The sequence below is a fragment of the Schistocerca serialis genome, chromosome 2 (assembly GCF_023864345.2).
Source record: "Schistocerca serialis cubense isolate TAMUIC-IGC-003099 chromosome 2, iqSchSeri2.2, whole genome shotgun sequence".
In the NCBI taxonomy this organism is placed as follows: domain Eukaryota; kingdom Metazoa; phylum Arthropoda; class Insecta; order Orthoptera; family Acrididae; genus Schistocerca; species Schistocerca serialis.
The window spans coordinates 399,193,332-399,215,545 of record NC_064639.1 but is presented as its reverse complement, the minus strand read 5'-3'; the positions used below and the strand labels follow the sequence as shown (position 1 = coordinate 399,215,545).

Genomic DNA, 22,214 nt, shown 5'->3' with positions numbered 1-22,214 from the left:
ATTGGCACACATGTAATGGCAAGGAACAATGTAGTACCCTTCTCCCAAAGACTCTGGGCCAATGAGTTTGTGCCAAGCTCTGACCATGAGTGGAAAGTGTAACAGCATCATTACAATTTAATGATCTCAGCTAAAGAGGCAAACCTGAAATTTCTCATCTACTAATAATCTAGGGATATTCTTCTCTACTCTCTAATATGCAGAACAGGAATACTGACTGCATGGCTACCTTTTTGCAGGCACCTAGATTGTCCCAGTTGGCTGGAAGATATGCCTGACATTGTCCAATTTGTCATTAATATATAACTTGAAATGATTCTGAGGCATACCCAAAGTAATTTTGGAATATGAGACACTCAGTTTCTTGATCTCATGGTGTGTTCTTACTGTCAAGAAGTCCTCAGTCCAGTTGCATATGTAGCAACATATTCCGTGTGAGTGAAATTCCTCTTGAATATTTCAACATGAAGCTGAATCAAAAACTTTCCAAAACATCAGAACCATTGGCTGCAGTTGGTTCCTGCTATTTCTTACTTGTAATATATGCTAAAGAATCACAAGTTCAGTTACAAAAGATTGGTGTCAATAAAATTCATGGTGATTGGTTTGGAGAAAATCTTTTTGTTTATGACCATTATTATGATTTGCATCAGGTAATATCAGAGAGAGATGAGTGATAGAGGATGGTAACTCTGAGTATCACTTATCTTCTTGTACTTGTGGACTGGCATGATCTATTCTTGCATATGACGACTGGGATCTGTGCTCTGCTCAGGTAGTTGTGACAAATTGTGGTAACATTTCTACCTAATTCACCTGCGAACTGGATATTCTACTGTGAGTCTGTGGGGTCCAACACTCTTAATGTGTTTTTAACAGTTTCATCAGAACATTTCACATATACAAAGGTAGTTAAAGACGAGACAGGCAGTAACAAAACGAAATGTACCATTTAATAGATCAGTCAACAGCGACATTCTGCCACTTCTAACAGTGATGATTCCATACTGAATGGCAGCCAGAAAAACACACTGAGGAGAGCACTGAATTCAATCTACATACTCTGCAACCACGTTAAGGGAAGTTCAAAAATGGCTCTGAGCACTATGGGACTTAACATCTGAGGTCATGAGTTCCCTAGACTTAGAACCACTTAAACCTAACTAACCTAAGGACATCACACACATCCATGCCGAATCAGGATTCGAACCTGCGGCTGTAGCAGCAGCGCAGTTCCGGACTGAAGCACCTAGAACCACTCGGCCACATTGTTAAGGGAAGCTGGCTATGTCATCTCCATGTAAAAATGTATAATATAAAGAAGTGGAAATGAGAATAGGAAAGAAAAAAAAAAGAGATGAGAGGCAGATGAATAAGAAAAGTACTGAGAAACACGGCAAATCAAACAAAGGCAAAAAAGTAAGGATAAGTGTTAACTGACATAAAATTTCATATTATCATTATTATTTCTTTCCTTTCTCAGACGTTATGTCTGGTTAAAAATGGAAAGTGACGCGGACCTTGATCAAGCGTGACTTCCTTTTAACTGTACGGTATATGTTATATTGCATTTAGGAACTTTCGGGTAATTGAACATGTATCAATAATTACAGATTTCTGTAGTTGTATATATATGTTTGGATGTAGCTGTATTGCGTTGATGTACTGGTGGATATTGTGTGGTATGACTCCTGTAGTTGATAGTATAATTGGTATAATGTCAACTTTATTCTGATGCTACATGTCCTTGACTTCCTCAGCTAGTTGTACGTATTTTTCAATTTTTTCTCCTGTTTTCTTCTGTATATTTGTTGTATTGGGTATGGATATTTCGATTAGTTGTGTTAATTTCTTCTTTTTATTGGTGAGTATGATGTCAGGTTTGTTATGTGGTGGTGTTTTATCTGTTATAATGGTTCCTGTTCCAGTATAATTTGTATTCATCATTCTCCAGTACATTTTGTGGTGCATACTTGTATGTGGGAACGTGTTGTTTTATTAGTTTATGTTGTATGGCAAGTTGTTGATGTATTATTTTTGCTACATTGTCATGTCTTCTGGGGTATTCTGTATTTGCTAGTATTTTACACCTGCTTGTGATGTGATTTACTGATTCTATTTGTTGTTTGCGAAGTCTGCATTTATCTGTTGTGGTATTGGGATCTTTAATAATATGCTTGCTGTAATATCTGGTGTTTATTGTTTGATCCTGTATTGCAATCATGAATCCTTCTGCTTCACCGTATATATTGCCTTTTCTTAGCCATGTGTTGGATGCGTCTTGATCGATGTGTGGCTGTGTTAGATCATATGGGTGTTTGCCACGTAGTGTTTTCTTTTTCCAATTTACTTTCTTCGTATGTGTTGATGTTATGTGATCTAAAGGGTTGTAGAAGTGGTTATGAAATTGCAGTGGTATAGCCGATGTATTTATATGAGTGAATGCTTTGTGTATTTTGCTAGTTTCTGCTCATTCTATAAAGAATTTTCTTAAATTGTCTACCTGTCCATAATGTAGGTTTTTCATGTCGATAAATCCCCTTCCTCCTTCCTTTCTGCTTAATGTGAATCTTTCTGTTGCTGAATGTATGTGATGTATTCTATATTTGTGGCATTGTGATCATGTAAGTGTATTGAGTGCTTCTAGGTCTGTGTTACTCCATTTCACTACTCCAATGAGTAGGTCAATATTGGTATAGCCTAAGTATTTATAGCTTTTGTCTTGTTTCTTGCTGTCAATTCTGTTTTCAGTATTTTTGTTAGTCTTTGTCTATATTTTTCTTTTAGTTCTTCTTTAATATTTGTATTATCTATTCCCATTTTTTGTCTGTATGCTAGATATTTATAGGCATCTGTTTTTTCCATCGCTTCTACGCAGCCACTGTTGTTATCCAATACATAATCTTCTTGTTTAGTGTGTTTTCCCTTGACTATGCTATTTTTCTTACATTTGTCTGCCAAAAGCCATATTTATATCATTGCTGAATACTTCTGTTATCTTTAGTAATTGGCTGAGTTGTTGATTTGTTGCTGCCAGTAGTTTTAGAACATCCATGTATAGCAAATGTGTGATTTTGTGTTGGTATGTTCCAGTAATATTGTATCCATAATTTGTATTATTTAGCATGTTGGGTAGTGGGTTCAGAGCAAGGTAGAACCAGAAAGGACTTAATGAGTCTCCTTGGTATGTTCCACGCTTAATCTGTATTGGCTGTGATGTGATATTATTTGAATTTGTTTGGATATTAAGTGTGGTTTTCCAATTTTTCATTACTATGTTTAGGAACTGTATCAATTTAGGATCTATTTTGTATATTTCCAATATTTGTAGTAACCACGAGTGGGGTACGCTATCAAAAGCTTTTTGGTAATCAATATATGCGTAGTGTAGAGACCTTTGTTTAGTTTTAGCTTGATATGTCACCTCTGCATCTATTATCAGTTGCTCTTTACATCCTCGTGCTCCTTTGCAACAGCCTTTTTGCTCTTCATTTATAATTTTGTTCTGTGTTGTATGTGTCATTAATTTCTGTGTAATGAGTGAAGTTATTATTTTGTATATTGTTGGTAGGCATGTTATGGGGCGATATTTAGCTGGGTTTGCTGTGTCTGCTTGATCTTTAGGTTTCAGATAAGTTATTCCATGTGTAAGTGTATCAGGAAATGTGTATGGGTCTGCAATGTAACTGTTAAATAATTTAGTTAGATGTGAATGTGTTGAGGTGAACTTCTTTAGCCAGAAACTTGCTATTTTATCTTTTCCAAGGGCTTTTCAATTGTGAGTAGAATGAATTGCTTACTATTATTATTATTATTATCATTATTGCTGTTTGGTGTAAGTACCATTTATGCAGCACCTAATTACAGAGATGGTACTCAGATGATTAACACTTTGACTGTCATGTTGCCACAGCAGAGCCTCACACCTTAAACCATTGCCTCACCCAACCTTGTGGTAATATGTCCATCACTAAATATGCAGCAGTCAATGTGTTACGCACAGGTGATAACAGATACCACAACAAATCACAGTATCTGGTACTACATACAATTTTATTTAGATTACCAATGGGGAAAAAATGTAAAAATATTACAAATACACTAAACTGGTTTGAAATATAACTGCTACACAATGAAGGCTTCCATATGGTAAAGATTACACAGTGTGTAGATGGCACTGTTGCCGAACAGACAATTCATTAGGAGTAACCATACAGTTATATGATCAAATTACAATCCATGAAAAAGTCTGCACTGACTGTTGCACTATCTAATTCAAAAATAGTGGTGGCACTTGATAGTTGTGTGACATTGTTGATTCAATTTGTTTAGTCTCCTGCACAAAGCCACATCCTGTTCATGATATCACTCCCAACAGAAGAATGCGCATTTTAAATCACTTTCTTATAATGAGTTGCCTGGGTATGTTGGAAAGAGTGTGATACAATGAACAATAATGGGTGATCCAACAAACTAACATGTCTGCCCAAACTGAATGAACACTTTGTACAATTGCAGGAACTAGGACCTCAAAAGTTTTCAAGAAGTTTTTGCTAGGGCAACATGTTCAATAGTTTCTGACATCTGACTTATTTAGTCCTTGAGATATGGCAATAAAGTTTATATGTGATGCAAAAAGTACAGTAAAAATTAGAACTAATTATTAAAATTTAAATGTAAAGTTTCAGTATATATATTTAAAAAGATACAGTTTCTTTAAAGTTTTGCAAATGGTTTTCTCTGATAAAAAACAAATGGCACAGTTGTTTGTACACTGAACTTGCATTCAGTAGGAGCTGGGTTCATATCTCCACTCTGTTATACTAACTTAGGTTTTCCCTGGTTTTCCTAAATTGACTGCTGTGAATGGTGGGACAGTTCATTTACAAAATATGTGCCCAATTTCCTCATCATCTTTGTCCAAATTGTGCTTGAAGTCTGTCTCCAATGACATCATCAACACGATATTAGATCTTACCTTCCTTATTTTTACTCTGATGCAAATTTAATAGAAGTGTTCTGCCATTGTTTGGACTACATTCTCTCAAGCAGAAATTAATGTCATTTCACACTGCTGTAGCGAAAAGACGTAACTGTTCTCACCCACATTTTTTTAGCTTTTAGATTCCTACACGTTGGTCAACAATGGAGTGCAGTTTATTTGGCGTAGGTACTCACACCACGAGCTCTTCTGAAAATGCCTCTATCCTTGAGCCTTGCTGTCCAAAACACTGCTACATTTTCTGCAGACAAACTGATAAACAAATCTTTGCAGCAGTATCTACTTGTCCCTATAGGCAGATTCACAATCACTAATCCATACAGGGAAGAGCTTTCTTTTAAAATAAACATCAGATTTCACAATGTGGATGCATGGTGTATAATCTTATCGTGTGGTTCATCTACTCCTGGACACTATCACAGTACATCATCACAGCCACCTGGCTATAAAGCAATCAATTAACACATAACATTCATTCACTTGAATCATACTCTCTCAACTGGATGGATTAAGATGGGATATTGTCACAGAATGCAAATGGTTCACCACTTCTCATAAAGTAGCATCTGCAAGGACTGAGGAGTTTGTTGAGATGTCTAGCACACACAATGACACTGTCATAGTACTGAAGAGTGTCACATTTAGAACCAATCTTCTTATAAAAGAAAACCCTCAATAATTCAACCCCAATGATAGGTGTTCGACGAGCTCATAGCACATAATTGCCCTGACATCTCAAAAAAGGGAGAAATGGTGGAGGAGTCCTCCAATCAGTTCTCTGAGGGCATTATTGACAACCTGTTTGTGAGGGTTAAAGGAAAATAACATACTATAACTGCAAAAAGGAAAATCACTGATAAAGCACTCACTTGTAGCTGAGTCCTAATGGCAACAGATTTTTTAATTCAGGTCATCCTTGCTGTACAACTTGGAACTCTTAGCATGGGTATATCAAGAGGGCTTGGAGTGCGTGTCTTGCAGGAATATACAGACATGTTTTGCCTACAATATAATATTTAATTCCTGTAGAAGAGTCCAGTAGCTAATCAAATTCCATTGGAGTATGGGAGATTTCTCCTTCCCCTTTTCTCTTTTTCATGGCAGTGACTTTGGGGAAAGAGGGGGAGGATCCTGGGGAATATATGGTCCAGTTACTAATGCAGCTATGCACATAGCTCAGTCCTCTATATTGGAGGTTGTTGGCAGTTTGTGATCTGGGTTTTGCCTCAACTTTTTGGCTGCTGCTTCCCCTTTTGTAGTGAGTGGTACACAGATTTAGTAGTGTATATGTTATATACACTAACTACTTTTCTGAATATCATTGAGTGACAGACCTCCTTCATTGTTTCCATTGGCCTGCCACCCAACACAAGCTTTTTTTTTTTAGCTCAAGTACGGCTCTAGATGTACAAGTATATGTGTTATCAAAGCAGGCTTCATGAGTGTAGAAGGGCATCAGTATACTGTGTGTGTCCCATTACTCTACTTTTCTTTTTCCTATTTTGTCTTCCCCAATGAACTTTGGGCATTCTCAGTTCCAGGCTAGATGCTTACTGGCATGACAATGCATGACGGTGAGCATCAACACATCTTCTGCACATTTTATCTGTATATGTCAACGTAAAATTTCCAAAACTCTGGCATTTGAAACATCATAATGAATTCGGACCACATGCTCTTACTTTTAGTTGAATGAAGTTTGCTTTAATGTTCTCAAGTAAGAAAGACATATTAAAAATTAGAACAAAGGCAGCAGTTTCTCCAGCATGCCAACTAGCTTTTTCATAATAATACATACTTGTGAGACACCTTCTTATTCCCACTCTATGAGCAGGTCTGCTCCATCGGCATTCATTATATCCTGGCACTTCCCAAAATCTTTAAAGAAACTAAGTTTTAATTGTAATTGAGCTTTAAATGCACATTGTCCCATCTTTTTACACATTCTAGGATGGTTATCTGATGAACTGTTGACATCTTGCCATTTCTCCATCACTTAACAGAATACAGTGTACAAAAACAGTCTCTTAAAAGTTTGCTTACCTAAACTGGAGATACTGAAACAAGCTATCTACATATTTTGTTAGTATAAAATGTACTGATTATGGAAAGTGCTTGTCATTGTCACTAAGTGACCTTTGATTGGAAGCACATGCGGCTTAACAAACACCACAGGTGTAATCAATATCCCCCCCCCCCCAAAGAAGCAGATGAATCACAGTTTAGAAAATATATCAAGATGCTGGAGGAAGTGATGGAGTTCTTTTCTTGCCAGTGAGTCTAGTTTACAAGATCCATCATCTATTAATCTGCAAGAAAACACAAGAAACTTATTTTGGTAGTTCAGACAGGTTATTATTATGTTGTCCATGAAAATGTCGGCAAAGTATGGGCCATCTTGATTCCCATGACTAAGCATGTGGTTTGAAACTTCATGTCATATTATAACTGTGTCCTACCTCTTAACTTAAACCTGGACTCTTGACTTTTGAAAGAAATTCTTTCACGAACTAAGTTAGATAGGCACAACTCAGGACTTGCCTTCATAGCTTCAATTCCACCAGTATCTTTCTTCTACTTGTGGCTGGGTGCTGTATATAAGTAATGATCCTCATAATTCTACTACAGACACATTTCTCATACCATCTGTTTTTGCAGATAGAGTGTTTCTCCTACTTTCCAAACTCTGCATAAACTCCCCTACAAACACTGCCTGATTAACACTGATGAAGCAACATTACCACAGAGAATATATTAATCAAAGCCTTTTTCATTCCAGAAACTGGCTGTGATGCACTATCCTCTGAGATGATGATGATAATATCCCATACTCCGAGGAATGTAGGGGACAATGCGAGAGACTGCACCGCTGTACTAGGCAAGGTCCTAGTGGAGGTGGTTTCCCATTGCCTTCCTCAGGCAGTAACGAGGATGAATGATGATGAAGACGACACAACACCCAGTCATCTCAAGGCAGGAATAAATCCCTGTCCCCACCGGGAATCGAACCCTGGACACCGTACACGGGAAGCGAGAACGTTACTGCAAGACCATGAGCTGTGGACATCCTCTGAGATACACTGTGCCTTAGGAGTGCTTGTCTGGCAAAGCACTCTGTAAAGCTATTGTAGAATTTAGAAAGGAGAAGCACAGCACTGGGAGAATCAATGTTGTAAGACTGAGTCATGCCTTGATATCTCAGCCTGAATGATCATTTTCAATGAAAGGCAAGGGTTCAGATTCAACCCGAGAGTGAGACAATGTCTCAGAAACTTTTATAACAGTACACACTCCCCTGCATATTGAAGGATATCTTCTGGAAACATCTGGTTCATAAATAGTTCTGGCCCTAGGATGTCATACACTATAAGTGATGAGGCAATTGACTAGTGTGATAAGAAAAGAGGATTATGGGACACCTTAGGGTGTGTAATGGAATAAAAATTGTCCAAGGACATTTTTGCACCACCTGCACGGCTGCAAAAGTGTGCAGCTATATACTAAGGTGAGCAGAGAATAAAAGATTGCATTATCACCTTGAAAAATGTACCTATTGCTGAAGTTCTGGCTGTAGCGCTGGACAACTGGCTGCAGGATCCTGTCCCAGTACTACACATACATCAAATCAGCCTCCATAGCAGTGACAAATGTCTAAAGTCTGTACATCGTGGCTACCTCAACACTCTTTACACATCAGGCATCAAACAAACCCTACAGCTGCGGATGAAGAGAGGATGACACCACTGATCCAGGTTCCAGTCCTCGTCCCTTGCCCACCTTCTATGCACATTACAGTGCTGGGAAGGAATGCGTTGTACTGTTGTTTGTAATAGATGCCTAGAGGTCAAACTGATCATATGAAGAAGGTTGGGTACTGTCTGGGTCAACAGTTTTCCCAGCTGCCTCCAAAAAGGTTATGGGCAGTTCCTATGACTACATAGATTTTCCCTAAATTCTGACTAAAGACATTATTCTTGGACTTGCAGCCAAACTGTAACATCATCTAGACAGAGATCAATCTACCAGCCACTGACTGGCCGCAGCATCCAGAGACAGTGGGCCATACGTGTGTGTGTGTGTGTGTGTGTGTGTGTGTGTGTGTGTGTGTGTGTGAGCACGCGTGCACACACACTATGCAGTAAGTAGCAATCCATCTTTGACTTTTCATTGTTTGATAATCGGTGGAGTGTTGGTGTTGCATCATTTTGCAGCCTTGTCTATATCGTCTTCTTTTTAATCAGTAGTTGTGCCCCATTTCGTTCCTTCTTGATTCCACGCAATTATATCACTTACCAATGGTCAAAATAATTGTTTATTTACGCACCTTATATGCATATATTTTTGTATGTATTTTTCTTAACTTTTATATTGTGTTATGATTTTATGCGGATATCATTTAATTAATTCTTATATCCACTATTTTATTGCATTTTATTATGCATACTAGCTGATGGCCTTGGGAGAGCCAGTCATGACAAAACTCTACCATCTGGTGAGCAAGATGTATGAGACAGGCAAAATACCCACAGACTTCAAGAAGAATATAATTCCAATCCCAAAGAAAGCAGGTGTTGACAGATGTGAAAATTACCGAACTATCAGTTTAATAAGTCACAGCTGCAAAATACTAACGCGAATTCTTTACAGACGAATGGAAAAACTGGTGGAAGCAGACCTCGGGGAAGATCAGTTTGGATTCCGTAGAAATGTTGGAACACGTGAGGCAATACTAACCTTACGACTTGTCTTAGAAGAAAGATTAAGAAAAGGCAAACCTACGTTTCTAGCATTTGTAGACTTAGAGAAAGCTTTTGACAATGTTAACTGGAATACTCTCTTTCAAATTCTGAAGGTGGCAGGTATAAAATACAGGGAGCAAAAGGCTATTTACAATTTGTACAGAAATCAGATGGCAGTTATAAGAGTCGAGGGGCATGAAAGGGAAGCAGTGGTTGGGAAAGGAGTGAGACAGGGTTGTAGCCTCTCCCCGATGTTATTCAATCTGTATATTGAGCAAGCAGTAAGGGAAACAAAAGAAAAATTCGGAGTAGGTATTAAAATTCATGGAGAAGAAGTAAAAACTTTGAGGTTCGCCGATGACATTGTAATTCTGTCAGAGACAGCAAAGGACTTGGAAGAGCAGTTGAAAGGAATGGACAGTGTCTTGAAAGGAGGATATAAGATGAACATCAACAAAAGCAAAACAAGGATAATGGAATGTAGTCTAATTAAGTCGGGTGATGCTGAGGGAATTAGATTAGGAAATGAGACACTTAAAGTAGTAAAGGAGTTTTGCTATTTGGGGAGCAAAATAACTGATGATGGTCGAAGTAGAGAGAATATAAAATGTAGGCTGGCAATGGCAAGGAAATCGTTTCTGAGGAAGAGAAATTTGTTAACATCGAGTATAGATTTAAGTGTCAGGAAGTCGTTTCTGAAAGTATTTGTATGGAGTGTAGCCATGTATGGAAGTGAAACATGGACGATAACTAGTTTGGACAAGAAGAGAATAGAAGCTTTCGAAATGTGGTGCTACAGAAGAATGCTGAAGATAAGGTGGGTAGATCACGTAACTAATGAGGAGGTGTTGAATAGGATTGGGGAGAAGAGAAGTTTGTGGCACAACTTGACTAGAAGAAGGGATCGGTTGGTAGGGCATGTTTTGAGGCATCAAGGGATCACAAATTTAGCATTGGAGGGCAGCATGGAGGGTAAAAATCGTAGAGGGAGACCAAGAGATGAATACACTAAGCAGATTCAGAAGGATGTAGGTTGCAGTAGGTACTGGGAGATGAAGAAGCTTGCACAGGATAGAGTAGCATGGAGAGCTGCATCAAACCAGTCTCAGGACTGAAGACCACAACAACAACAACAACAACAACAACAACAACTAGCTGAAAAACCCAGAACTGCTTAGGTATTTATTTAGTGCAAACTATTAGTCCACCTCCTCCTCCCTGTCTCTGTCCATGTCCACCTTTGCCCGCTTTCTATCCACCTCTTACCTACATCCTCCTCCTCCTCCTCCTCCCCCTTCTCCCAACCCATCGCCTCTCTTTGTGCAACTCCTCCTGTCCCCTCTCTCTATGAACCTACTCTTTTCCCATCTGTCCACCTGTTACTTCCCCCTGTCCGCTCCTCCTCCTCCTCCTCCTCCTCCCCCTCTCTGTTCATCTCCTCCTCCCCCATCTCTCTGTCTTTCTCTTCTTTCCCCTTTTTCTGTCCATCTCCTCCTCTCCCCTCTTTCTGTCATTCCTCCCTCCACTATCTCACTCCATCTCCTCCTCCTCCTCCTCCTCCTCCTCCATCTCCTCATTCTCCTATCTCTGCCTATCTCCCCATTCTCCCTTCTCTCCCCATATTATCACACCCGAATAAGAGGCTGATGGCTCTTACCTACAGCATTTCTTTCCAGATTGTAACTAATATGTGTAGCAAATTTGACTGAAATCATTCCAGAGGTTCAGGATCAGGTTTTTACCATTGGCTTTGCTCACATATGCACATGTTAAACATATCTCACACATATTTAATATATTTCATGTGTATTACATTTCACTTGTATGACTAGCGAATTTTGCCCTGCAGTTTCATTTTCACGCAGCTTAATGTTTACGATGCTGTATCTCCTGAACTATGTGCTGCACAATGATATAATTTTGCAGGTACATCCAGTGCTATACGTGCCTATATTCTGCCAAATGTGTCATGAATACACTTGTAGTAAACAAGTAATAAGTTACAATACCTTGCATGGTGTGGTAAGTTTTTCATACATTCAGTGTTCATGAAATTTTACCTCCTGAACTAAGTGTTGTACAATGTTGTAATTTTTCTGGTACAATCAGTGGTATACGTGAACACTCTCTGCTAAAAGTATCACAAATACAGTAAGCAGCAAAGAAGTAATAAATTAAAATGTCATGTTTCATGTGGCAGTTTTACTGCATGAACAGTGAAAATGTGGTAAGTAACATTTTTTTTTCTTTCCTTTTATCATTTTGTGGAGACTGTCAGAGACTTGCAACAAACATTAAAGATAATTTTAAACCTTTATGGAAGTTTTTCACACTGTGCTCTCATTCTCCAACAATTGATAACTTAAGTACGGGTATTCTCGTGTCATGGGCTACACTGCTCTCTTAGCTCCACCCGTTTGGAGATGGGAGGTTCTCGGATCACAATGATTCTGTCCAGACAGTAAGTGATATGTGTACCAAGTCTGGTTTAAATTAGTCCAGTGGCTTAGGAAGTGATGTGGTACACACATTTTTATAATCTGTATGGATTACATTTTCTTACTTATTGTGACTGTGTACTCATGTGCCATCTACTGCCATACTGTCTTTTCCTTGTGGGCCTGCATGAGCACACACAGCCTACTACAGTCTGCTTACAACTCTGGATGGGCCACATACTACTAGGCCCAATAGCATTCCTGTGTATGATGTTGTTTGGTTAACAACTAAGTGGTGTAAGAATACTGTACACAAAACATTATATATCAATTATGGCTCTTAAGATGAGTTTGTACTCTGCACATTTTTGCTTGGTTTATTGCAGTTTGTATTTTATTCTGTACTGACCTCTATCTACTTCTTAGTTTTTCAATACCAAATATTTTATCTTGATGGTTTATGCTATTATTTTACCTAACCACTGTCTACTTCTTAGTTTTTCAATACCAAATATTTTATCTTAATGGTTTATACTATTATTTTTCCTAGATCCTTTTCGCACTGTGATGCAGAATAGTGTCTTAGTCTCATTTTGCCAGAAGGCACTACACATTTTATAATTGGTATGTACTTGATCTTTTGCTTATTATTATTATTATTATTATTATTATTCACGTACGGGAGGTACAACCAATCGATGTCACTTTTGATGTCTGGCCTTCCGTTGTGTCCAAATTTGTTTCATCCTTTCAGAATGAAGTCTCTTTCTTCACACCATGGTGTTCCAGTCCATTTTCTAATTCCTCTCTCACCAACTTTCCAATCAAATATCTTTTAAGCATCTGCCCGAGTTATACCAGCTACTGTAACATCCTCCTTAATCACAGCCAATCCATTTAATTGGCTCAGTTTTGGCCTTAGTTCTGTTTTCATAGAATTCTACTGTTTGTTTTGTCAACATAGTGGGTGCCATTCTTTTAATGTGCCCATAAAATTTAAGTCTCTGGTTTCTTGCATCACCATGTATGTCTGTGTATTCTTCTATTTCTTTATTACTTCTCAGCCTATATGATTCTCCATCAGTAATTTTGGGATTTAATATTTTCCTAATAACCTATCTTTCCTTCTTTCTTTCGAATTTGTTCAATATCCCTCTTTCTATTTAAAATTAAAGCTTCTGCTCCATAAAGACATTCGGGTTTGATTACAGTGCTGTAATGCCAACTTTACTGAATTTAGAAAGTGATTTTTATTATTATTATTATTATTCGTTACAGTCAACTTTGGACTACGCTAAGCATCAGTCATTTCTTGTGCTTTTTCTTGCGTTCTTCCCAGTACTTCTTCATTTTTTCTGAGTGGGCTTCTTTACGTTCTTGCGACCAGGTTGTTCCCGTCTTCTTTGATTGCGTTCGGTCTTTGAATCCCTGTATTTTGTTGATGGCATTCCTATATTCCATTCTGTTGTAAACTGTCTCTGGTATAATGTTCATTTCTGCAATGTCTTCTTTTACTTCTTTCAGCCAGTTAATTTGTGTCTTTCTGCTTTCCATGTATTCCAGGATTTTCTTTGCCGTTCTTTCTGGTGCCATTCTTTTGACATGCCCATAGAAACTCAGTCTTCTCTTTTTAAAGGATGTTGTCAGTTTTTCAATTTTCTCGTATAACTCTTTATTGGATCGCAATTTATAATCCTGTCCATCCTTTTTAGGTCCTAAGATCTTTCTCAGTATTTTTCTCTCTTTTATTTCCAATTTCTCCAACAGACGTTTTCTGTTCAGTGGGATGCATTCAATCGCATACAAACTTTCTGGTTTTATTACCGCATTGTAGTGCCTGAGCTTGGCATTGATGGAGATCGACTTTTTATTGTATACATTTCGGCATAGCTGGTATGCCGTTTCCATCTTTATTGCTCTTTCCTGTAGTGAAACATTTGGTAACCCTGTCGGTGTAATCCATTCCCCTAGATACTTAAATTTATGAACTCTCTTAATTATTCCATATTTAGTTTGCAATGTCTGTGTTGGGTCTGTTTTGTCCTGTATCATCAGTTCTGTCTTTTCATACGATATTTGTAGACCTGTCTTCTCAGCGATCTCATGCAGCATTTCTATCTGAATCTTTGCTGTTTCGATGTCATCTGCCAATATTGCCATGTCATCAGCAAATGCCAGACATTCAATTTTTGTTTTATTTCTTCCTAACGTTATCCCATTTTTCACTCCAGCTTCTGCCATCTTCTTTCTCCATTCCCTGACCACTTTTTCAAGGACAATGTTAAACAACAGCGGGGAGAGCCCATCCCCTTGTCTAACACCTGTTCCAATTACAAACGGTTGTGACAATCTACCCAAAAACTTCACTTGCGATTTTGTTCCCGTAAGGGTTTCCTGGATTAGACTTTTGCTTTTATCATCAATCCCAAATTCTTCTAATGTGTTAATCAGAGTTGGTCTATCAATAGAATCATATGCTTTTTTGAAGTCTATGAATGTAATTACTAGCTTTTTCGATGTGCGTGCGCGAAGTTGTATTATGGAGAGTAGACTGAATATCTGTTCACTGCATGATCTTCCTTTTCTAAACCCAGCCTGATATTCACCCAGTTCTTTCTCTACCTGATTTTCAATCCTGTTTTGTAGTGCCTTGGATAGGATCTTATAGGCCACTGATAACAATGAGATACCTCTGTAGTTATTTGCATTTGTCTTGGCACCCTTCTTATGTAACGGATGAATCAATGCTGTCTTCCATTCCTCCGGAATCTTCTCTGTATTCCAAATCTCTTCAAACAGCGCCTCGAAATTATTTATTAAGTTTTCTCCTGCGTATTTCAGTAGTTCCGCGACTAACGAATCTTTACCAGATGCTTTATTGTTTTTCAATCCTTTCAAGATCTCTTTAATTTCTTCTTTATTAGGTGGTTCAGAGTCTGGTAGCTTATTCTTAGGCTTCTCAAATGTCAAGGTTTCATCAGGTCTTTTGCAGCTTAGCAGCGTTTCAAAGTAGTTCGCTAGGTGTTGGCAATTTTGTTCCACGCTGGTGATCAGATTTCCTTTTTCATCTTTGAAGCAGAGTGTCGGTGGTTTATATCTTGTTATTGTAGTTCTGAATGTTTGAAAGAAATTGCGTGTATTATTCTTAGAAAATTCATCTTGTATTTTCTGTATTTGTTGTGTGTCATATTTCCTTCGTTCACTTTTAATGATTTTCGTCGTTTCACGTCTTTGCGTTTTGAACTGCTCCCAGTCAGTTGGCCTTTTGGTTGAGTTGTATTTCTCCCAAGTTCTGGCTCTTTTCTGTAGTGCTTTCTCACAGACCTCATTCCACCAGGGATGCTTTTTCTTTTTGGTTAGTAAAATTGTTTGTTCTGCTGCGTCTCGTATTGAGGTTGCAATTTCTTCCCATTTGTGACTTTTGATTTTATCTGTCTTTTCCTTGTAGTCGTCTAAGACTTGCTGATTGAGCATTAAGTCCTGTACTCTGTATTTGGCTATTTTTGTTTCGTCACTCTTGTGACTTCTTTCTGGTGTTAATTTCATCTTAATTTTGGTCAGATAATGGTCAGAATCAAAGTTGGCCCCTTTCACCACCTGTACATCTTGAATGTCCCTTGAATTATCATAACTTATTGCCACGTGATCAATCTGGAACTCGCCAAGTAATTTGTTCGGTGATTTCCATGTTGTTTGTTTTTTGGGATTCTTCTGGAATTTAGTTGTCATAATGTTCAATTTGAATTTCTCACAAAACTCTACTAATCTCTGGCCATTCATGTTAGTTTTAGTGTGTGCTGTAAACCTCCCTGTGCTTTTTGATAATTCGTTTCTTCCAATTTGTGCATTAAAGTCTCCTAACAGAATTGTAGTCTGTTGCTCAGGGATCTTCCCTATTGTTTCTTCCAGTTCCTCCCAAAATGTCTGCACTTTCTCTGGATTTTGTTGGTTGTCTTTATTTATTGGTGCATGGGCATTTATAAGTGTGTACTTTTTATTTTTATTTCTGAATGTTATCAATGATATTCTTGGTGATTTAGATTTAAATTCTAGTACCTTAGTAGAAAATGAGTTATGTATCACAAATGCTGTGCCATATACCCGAAGACCTTTTGTATTCTTTACTATCTGTGCTGGTTTCCCTTTATAAATCCTGTACTGGTCTGCCTGTACTGTATCCTCATCTGGGTATCTTGTTTCTTGTATAGCCAGAACTTTTAGTTTGTGTTCATCCATTAGTTTTGTCAGTTCTTTTTGTTTACCTGTTCTCAGCATTGAGTTCACGTTCAGTGTTCCTATGAACGTTTGATGTCTGTTCCTATGTTTAGCGTTAGGGATCCTAGGACCCTCCGACTGGTCTGTTGCGCAATGATGCTGGGCCCCCGGATCCGAATGCCCAGCTTCGGCGGTATTACCACCACGGGGAGGAAACTTTCTCATTGCACCTTCCATTTCTGATACTTGGTTAAAGCTGTTGTTTCCAGAGGTATACACCTCCTTCCACTAAGACTTAGTTCGCTACACTAAGAAGTTAATTCAGGCCGCTCCTCTGGAGTGATTTTTATTATAAAGATTTTGTTTTAATCTGAATGCAGTTGCCATTTTTCGACAGCACACCCCTTTTTATTTTTACCAGTCTTTATATCAAATGGTTCACAAATTTCTCTCTTGAATTTAATTTTAGAGCTAGTGTAGGTTAATGTTTCCTTAATCAGTCTTAGAGTTTAATTATAACGCCCTTGTTCCTTTAAAATTTGGAAAAGGGATTCATGATCAACTGACTCATAGGCCTTTTTAAAATCCGCAAATGTACATATAATATTGTTACTAGAAATCCTTTGGTGCCTAAGGATTAGTTTTAAATTAAGAATTTGTTCCAGACAGGATCTGTTTGGTACAAAGCCTGTTTGGTATTCACCAATTTTAGGTTCTAACTGTTCTTGGGCTCGATAAAGTACACGCTGTGAGAGAATTTTGTATGTGACCAGAAGAAGAGAGATTCCTCAGTAATTATTAACATCGGTTCTATCCCCTTTTATATGCAATGGATGAATTAGGGCAGTTTTCCAGTCCTCAGATATTTTCTCAGTTTGCCAGATATGTCTTATTAATTGAGTGGTCTCTTTTATAGTGTTAGGGCCAGCTGATTTTCGCAGTTCTGCAATTATATCATCTTGTTTAGTTATTTCGGTTCTTAGAGTTAGGGCTGGTGTTATTAGTTTGCTGTGGTTGGAATTTATTCACTGGTTCTGGACAGTTTAATAGTCTTTCAAAATAATTAGCAAGTACTTTACAATTTTCCTGGTTGCTAAATGCCAAACTGCCATTTTCATTTTTGAAGCAAAGACTTTGAGGTTGGTAACTGGTTGGTTTGAATGTTTTATAAAAGTTTCTTGCCTTGTTCTTTTGGAATCCTTTTTTGATTTCTAAAAGTTGGGCATTTTCATAGTTTCTTTTAGTCTGTCGGGTTAATTTAGATGTTTTTCTTCTTACAGTTAGAAAGGTGTTGTATTTTCAGTTTTGCTACTATTCCAGTTTTTAAATGCCTCATGCCCAGACTTAACTGCTGTTTTACAATCCGCATTCCACCAAGGGTGTTTTCAAATTGGAATTAAATTTTATGCTGTTTTGATGAACTTTTCTTTTAGGTTTTGCCAATTGTTGCATTGTTTTTTGTCAAGTTCACTTGTTAGAGTTGGGGTTATTATTATCTGGGACAACATTTTTGTTTTGTTTTTTGTTTTGAATAGTTTTTGAGGTTTAAGTGTATTATTACAGTCTGCCTAATCCCTTTCAGTATTCTACCTTAGTGCAATTTTCTGTTGTTATTCCTGATCTGAAGATGAATGTACAATCAGCTGAAACCAGTTATCATTTAATGTTATTTACATGTGCTCTTGACTATTAAGAGACTTTATTAAAAAGATTTGTAAATTTTGTGTGCAGAGAAATTAAAGCTTAATAAGAATTCAAAATAAACTGTGTGGGAAATTGTGGAAACCAAAATCTGACTTATAAACATAGATAACATTAATAGTGATGAGAAAGACCTGTCGAACTACATAAATGATTGCTTTATACAAGCTTTGCAAGTGCTTAGCTTGAATTTCACAAATCAGTGTCAACTTAAATATTGGAGCTCTCCACATAGTATGAGATTATTTCTAATTGGTCAACACTAAATAGTAAAGGTGATTACAAGACTGAAGTGCAAAGTATCAACAGATGCAGATGAAGTACCTGTATCATTCATAATATCAACTGCTTCACAAACTGCAAAGCCCTTGGCACACACTACTAACTCATCGTTTACTGAGTGAATGTTCCTGAGTGATTAAATTTTTTTAACCGTTATACTTTTACTAAATAGTGGTCATGGGCATAAAGCGGGAAACTATCACAACCCATATCACTCCTCTCACCATTCTCTAAACTTTTCAAGACAGTAATGGAACAACAAATCATGACATACTGAAATCACCACATGTTACTGAATAGCAATAAATGTGGTTTTCGAATTTGCAGAAGAACAGAAAAAACAATAATGGATTATGCAGAGTTCGTTTGGATCATTCTAAAGGTACTGATCTGTTAAGTCAGATGCAAAGATGGTCAAAATATGTTGTGTCTTAGGCCCCATTCTCTTCCCTGTTTATATAAACGATAAACAGACCTCAAACACTGCAGCTAAGATTATGCTGACTGTAGATGATAGTTTAATAATGTGCAATGTTAACGAGTCTCTGCTGGCAATAACTGATTTAAGTCCTTGCATTCATGGATCAGCGACAACAGGCTGATGCTCACTGTGAACAAAACATTACATTCAATGGGAAAAAGGATTTACAAATAGAACTGGTAATGAGTTACGAGGAATATTATATACAAAACTGTTAGCAATGTCTGTTGGAAAGATCTGTTGGAACTCTCCCAGAAACTCGTTTCAGCATGTTTTGCTCCTGGCGAAAAGTTCTCAAGTTTCTAGCTGGGTGGCAGTGTAAAAGTACTGCAATGTTCTACGAGTGTCATACTCATCATCTGGGGAAGCCAGAAGTCATGGTATTTAACACTGCCACCCAAATGGAAACCTGAGAGCTTTTCAGCAACAAGACATGCCAGGAGAGCCTACATTCACACATATGTTTTGCTCTGCGAATCATTTCACAAGTCACACAGAAGGTGCTGGAGCAGCTTATTTTATTTACTTCCAATTCCTCTGTGGTTTATGGAATAGCCTTCTTTTTCCTTGTCTTCTCCTGTATCTTCATGACGGAATTTATGTAACCCACCTTTTGTCTACTGTTATTCAATTCAAAAGACTGAAAACATTTTTGAAATGTCTGAGTAAGCCACATCCAGACAAGTCAGCACACTGGCCACATTTTTAATCTGCCAGGCAGATTCGACCCGGGGCCAACGTGCCTTCCTGCATCGCAGAAGGATATGCTGACATGTACAGCAATCTACACAGGTCATGCTTATGGAATAGTATTTCGGGGTAAAACTAACAGTTGAATAAATGGAATTTTTAAATTGCTGAAAAGGGCCATTTCTCGACACATGGTGCTATAAAGGCACACTGCAAGTCACCATTTAAAATGTTGTGTGTTTCGTTCAGTTTGGTCTTACTGATTATAGTGGCTGGTTCCCGTTTTGGCTGTGTTTCGAGCAGAATTGGTTTCAGTGAGTTAACGATTTTGTGGCTTTGTGTGAAAGTTATTGTAGTGCTGTTCGCTGTAGGTTGTATGTTAATGTAAGTAACTGAATTTGTTGTTGGTCTTGTTAGGTATGGATATGACTGATAAAATAAATAGTGTGCGACTCCATGCTATAATGAGTGCGACTCAGTTGGAGCTGATCAAATTTCTACAGCTTTTTGGGTTGATCGCGGAGGTGGTCAAGTGTGCTGTCTGTCGGAAGGAAATGACATTGGCAAAAGTTCCGGTGTCTTGGACCAGGGACAGTTATATGTGGCAGTGCCGTAGGAATAAACTATGGCACTCCATACATCGCAGTTCCTGGTTCGAGAAGTCTAGGTTGGGCATGCGCGAGATTGTGTTGTTGACGTATTACTTTTGTTATAGATCCTCTCAAAGTTTTTGCGCATGGAGGTGGACGAGTCGCAGTTTGGGAAAAGGAAGTATGGCAGGGATAAGTCTGTGGTTGGTCTCTGGGTGTGGGGGGCTGTTGTACCAGGAGGTGGGTGTTCGGAATGTTTGCAGGGTTGTGGGGGTGGGGGGAGGGGGGTCTAAGGCGGAATTAGTGGGGTTAGTTGAGGAGTTTGTAGAACCGGGTTCCACTGTAGTTTCAGATGCTTTTTCTTCTTATAGGGGGTTGGGTCAGAGGGGTTACAATCATTTAGTTGTTAACCATAGTTTAGAGTTTAAACATTATGACACTGGGGCTTGTACGAATACTATAGAGGGGATGTGGGGGGCCGTTAAGTCAGTTCTTGGGAGGGGAAGAGGCGCTCTTCCAACCTTCAGTCTCATTTAGCTGAGTACTGTTGGCAAAAGAGCGTCCCTAAGATGTACAGGCCGAAGGTGGTTAGTTAGGGTGGTTTGCGTGGGTGGCTGCGGCTCGGGGGGGGGGGGGGGGGGGGGAGGGGGGTGTTTTGGTTTGTGATTTAATTGTGGAGCATCTATTTTGTTGCAGTTTTTGTTGAGATGTAGTGTGTGATTGAGATTTTTTTATTTTGTGTTTTGTTTTCGTTTACGGGTATTTTATTTTGGGGTGAGGGGGGGAGGTGGGGTGTGGGTGTTTCTTTTGGTTGTGTATTTTTTCGTTGGTTTGTGGTTGTGTGTGTTTGTGGATGGGTGTGTGACTGTGGTGGGCGACCTAGGTTGTGGAAAGTTTTTATTTTTCTTGTTCTTAGTGTATTTGTTGTATGTTGGGGTCAACGCAAGTGTTCCATTACAATGTGTGGTTGTGGCTATGGGTATTCTGGTATCGGGAGTTGCTGTTGAGCTATATAGGTCAAGGGAAGTGTTTGATTCCAATTTGTGGGATCGGAAGCTGCTGCTGAGCTATATAGGTCAAGGGAAGTGTCCAATTTTAGAAGGTACTGTGTTTAGTGGAATTTGGGGAGTTTTGTGTTACCTTTTTTTTTGTCATTTTGTGTAGTTTGGTATGGGGGTGTGTGTCTAAATTTGTTTACATTTACTTTGTCCCCACCCAAAAACCCCCCATTTCCCACACTTGTCCCATTATGTCATTAGGTTTTTTGTGGAACGTATGTGTGTTGGTTTTTCGATGTATTTTCGTGTGTGTTACCATGTTTACGTAATGACGTCATAGGCACCATATTGGAGTCGTGGTGTATGGTCGTTTCCACCATATTTGTGACATCATGGGTCAAGGTAGATGGGTGGAATCGGATGCTTCTGTATTTCCGAAACTGCTTTTCAAGCAGAGTTAAAAACATTTCTACTTGAGGAGAGCTTCTAAAATATAGGTAACAAAAGTAGTAGCCTGTCTTGGCTGTGTTTGTCTATGCACAAGAGTGTTTCTGTTGCTGGTTTCCTGTTTTCTCTGTTCGGTCGTGGTGCAATACACCACATCAGTAAAGACAATCAGATACAAGAATAGTTGTGCAGGAATTAGTGATAGCAGGGGCTCAAGTTGGTGTTTTCTTTCCCCTCCCAGAACTGTAATATTACAAAGTTTCATGTTCTAATAACGTTACTGTTTATACTTTTGTATCATGGAGGTTACTAAAAGGGTCTCGATATCTGTGTGGTTTTGCTGACAATTTTCTTCCCAAATAAAATACTGAGCAAGGCTGCACAGCGTTAAGTCACAGGCCTTGCATTCCAGACAAGTGTGGTACACCTATCCTGGCCCGAGTTTTCCATGGGTTCCCCAGGTCCCTACACTGAATGTTGCGATGGTCCCATTGAAAAGGTCATGGCTGACTTCCTATCCCATCCTTGCCTAATCTGATCCACATTCATTTACATTTTGTATATGAAGTGTATCTGACATGTCTTATACTGTTGTATTGAATGATCAAATAACTAATATATAAATAAATAG

The 22,214-nt window shown here is 38.4% G+C and overlaps 1 protein-coding gene across 1 annotated transcript in view; it reads right to left on the bottom strand.

Moving 5' to 3' along the window:
• Positions 1–22,214, bottom strand: part of LOC126457230 (signal recognition particle 19 kDa protein) — a 75,193-nt gene that overhangs the window by 52,111 nt on the left and 868 nt on the right. The gene's annotated exons all lie outside the window — the stretch shown is intronic.